Raw genomic sequence first — 3,721 nt, 5'->3', positions numbered from 1 at the left:
AAATAAAACTGATGTGGTTGATCAAATGATTCTGCTGCTGTTGTTGTTGTCGCTGCTAATATTGCTTATGCTGCTGTGGTTGTTGTTGCTGCTAAATTTTGCGCCTGTATGTCCGTCCGCTATGGTGATTCGGTTTATTGTGTCTTTTTGTTTTGTTGGGTAAATCGCTGTTATGTTGGCGCTGTTGGGTGTTTATTGCATTGGCCTCTAATTCGTAATTAGACGAGTTAGGAGGACAATGCAGGGATGTGTTCATTTGGTATGAACAGTGCTTATTCATTTACGCGCCAAAAAACAAAAATATTGTATACCAATATGTTTTATAAATGTTTTATAAATAAGTAACAGTTTTACAACAATAAATAAAACACAAAGTAAAAACCCTTAAGAGTTTTATTCGACTTAGGTGTAGTGAAACGCACAGGGTAACAGCTAGTTTTATATATATAGATATTTATAAAACAGTATGATCGAATCATCAAGCAAAGGATAAGCTTCAGTGGATCGCAGTATGGCAGCTGCTCTACCACTTACAACACCTTGCCCGTTACCAAAGTCGTTTATAATTGATTCTAGGCATTGACATTATATTAAATAATGTTTTAATAAGTAAATAGCGCGTCATACAGGTGATATTTAATCCTCCCGCATTTGCTTTGTTACAAATAACATTGGCATCACATATATCCATTGTCGTTTATTTATTGTACCATTTGTCTGTACCTGCGGTTCCTCTCGTACCACGCAGGAATGCTGTCGCAATAACAATTGTCATTAGTAGGGTAAAACTAACCTGTCGCACGACGGTTTAAACCCAGCTCACGTTCCCTTGAATGGGTGAACAATCCAACGCTTGGTGAATTTTGCTTCACAATGATAGTAAGAGCCGGCATCGAAGGATCAAAAAGCGACGTCTCTATGAACGCTTGGCCAAAATTAATAAGTCCTCTGTCATGCAGTCTTTGTACTTATTCCACAGTTATTGCGGATTTGACGGAAGGTATGTAGATATTATTATGGCAAATAGTACGCGTATTTGTTTTGGATGAGATGTGAGTGATGCGTCATGAAGTGCGGTGTCCCAATGCATATCGTCTTCTAACAAATGCAATCCCTGACATGCTTCACGATACGTCGCACACAACTGACCGTCAACAGTTTTCAAATCATCAAATGATCTTGGTCCGCGCACGTTGACTAATAGCAGACGTAAATAAAAACATTCGGCGTTGTTCGGATGGATGGTGTAAATGCGTCTTATGGCATCGGTTTTACGGACATTTGGATAACCGTCAACACGCTCCCCTTGCTTTCGTCGTTGAAATGTTTTCGATGATGGATTTCAAGTGAAATATTGTGGTATTTCGGAATATAGCAATGTTCTTGCAAATTCATCGTTTTCACACAACTCGAAAAAGGTAGTTGTGTTGTCCCCGGTGGTCGGTCTAGAGTATGCATATTTGAAGTACATAAATAAAAATGGAAAAATTAACCTAAAACTACATCTCAAACTATCTATTTTACGCACACACGCATATGCAATAAGACCCACCAACAGTGTATTTGCGAACCGCATGGAAGCACTTACGAAACAATAACAATACTCACTTGCTTTGTGTGTGTTGCACGGTCAGCAGAAAGCACAAAATCGGTTCGAATAAATGTAGCAAATCGATGGAATTAAATCTGGAAAAAACACATAATGTTGAAACACTTTTTTTTACACACATCGCGAATTTTCAAGCGACAATCGAACCGCATGGCATCACATATGAAACAACAACAATTCTCACTTTGTGTTGTACGCAGAATGTTAATCACGTTGAAATCTGAGAAAAATACACACAATGTTGAAACATTTTTTTTTGATACACTCAGTGCATTTGGAACACTTACGTTTTGTATGTCTTGTTAACTTGACAGTCATCCAAAGAAAGAACGAATGACAGGCAAAAACGATCAACATGCGATGTCAATGTTTTTTATTAATTGTAATCATCCGCCAGTTGTTTCTGTTTATTAGTAAAAGGCATTTGACAGGACTGCCAATCTTGCGGCAAACCATTATTTCATGAGAATTTGTATAGGCGGGATGTAACATTTTTTTTTTTTTGCAATTTTTGCAAAACGTGCAATGATACACACATTAAATTTCTTATGTGCACCCTCCCAACAGACCCCAATCACCCCTGAAAATATCATTGAAATCGGGCAAGCCGTCTAGGAGGAGTATGCGAACAGGAAGTTTTGCCACTTAATTTTATATATATAGATAATGACGAAGACTCAAATATTGTCGAAAGCAATGGAGTAATACCAAATACTAATGATGATCTTGAAACAGAACAGAAAATATAAATAATATTAACGTCAGCAGTGAAGGTATCTCTCGGAGAAATGAGTTGAAAATGTTGTTCACTTCATAAGAATGCACTTTTTTTTTTGTTTTTGTATGCATTTCCAAAGCAATATATTTTGAACTCCACTTGATTTAAATTAAAAAACTAAAACAAAATTCACCGCATTGTATTTAATAAATGAATTAAAACTATGGTTAAGAAAACTGATTTTCTTTTCATTAAATTTGTAGCTAAATACTTGCAAATGTTACTTTTGAAAAAATGTATCCAGCACTTCTTTTAATCCTTGCATTATATTAGCTTTTTCTTTTTCAAATTCCAACTTTTCTCTTTCAAACGTCATCACTTCTCTATGCCGGAGTTTTTCTTCTTCCGATTCCTTTTTTTTTAAATTCTAACGTTCCATTTCCCGATACTGTGCGTTTTTTTAGCGAAATTTTGCTGGTTTCCCCTTACGTCTGAGACACTCTCCACAACATCATTGTCCTCTCGGCACATTTCGTTTGCTCTTATGTGTTCTGCAGTAGAGCAGCTGGGAAGATCTAATGAGTTTTGTAGGCTTTCAGATGGAGGATCAACTGAATGTCTATTGCCGTAAAATTCATCAAAATCATTAAAAAAATCCCAAGTGGTTGCATCTCTACCTGTTGATCTATTCCGCTTTTTTATTCTTTTGTAAGTTGCTAGCATGTTAAGGAATTTTCTTTGGAGTTGCTCTTTTTCGCAGTTAAATCAGGAGCTTCAGTCTTAATATTGTCCAACACTTTGCCCCAAAGAACCGATTTTTTTCTTTTGCCGCAAGAAAACTCTTGCTCCATGTCCAGTCGACACCTGACCAACAATTTGGACTCAGCTGAACTTAATTTTATTCTAAAAATAATAAAAAGAAATATTTAATATTTAAAAATATTGCGAAGTTTACTTACATTTCGTCCTCCATTTCAAATGCGCAGATTTTTTTTGTGTTGCGTTTGATTGGCTAGTGATGAGCAACAGATTGATTACATTTTCTTGCACGAACGTATGACGTTGCATAAAAAAGCGACAATCGAGTTTCAATGTTAATTGCAAAATTGAAAGCTTAAATTTTGAGAAAAAGTTAAAAGATGCGGAAACCCAAAGTAGAAGTATTTAAAGATGCTGGAATAATACCAGGCCTTCACTGCGATGAAATATTAGACATTGTAAAGTCAGAAGGTGTCTTTAAAGGAAAACATCAGGCATACGTCTCATCGTGTTAAGCCCTTTATACGGCCTATAGAGTTTATGAAATTTATTATTATTTATTATATTATGAAATTTACGAAGTTCGAAACACTCATATAAATAAAGGGATGCGCTGAAATGGTGTGTCCTCATTA

This window comes from Bactrocera neohumeralis, unplaced genomic scaffold, assembly GCF_024586455.1.
Source record: "Bactrocera neohumeralis isolate Rockhampton unplaced genomic scaffold, APGP_CSIRO_Bneo_wtdbg2-racon-allhic-juicebox.fasta_v2 cluster11, whole genome shotgun sequence".
NCBI classification, from domain to species: domain Eukaryota; kingdom Metazoa; phylum Arthropoda; class Insecta; order Diptera; family Tephritidae; genus Bactrocera; species Bactrocera neohumeralis.
Note: the sequence above shows the minus strand (reverse complement) of the source record.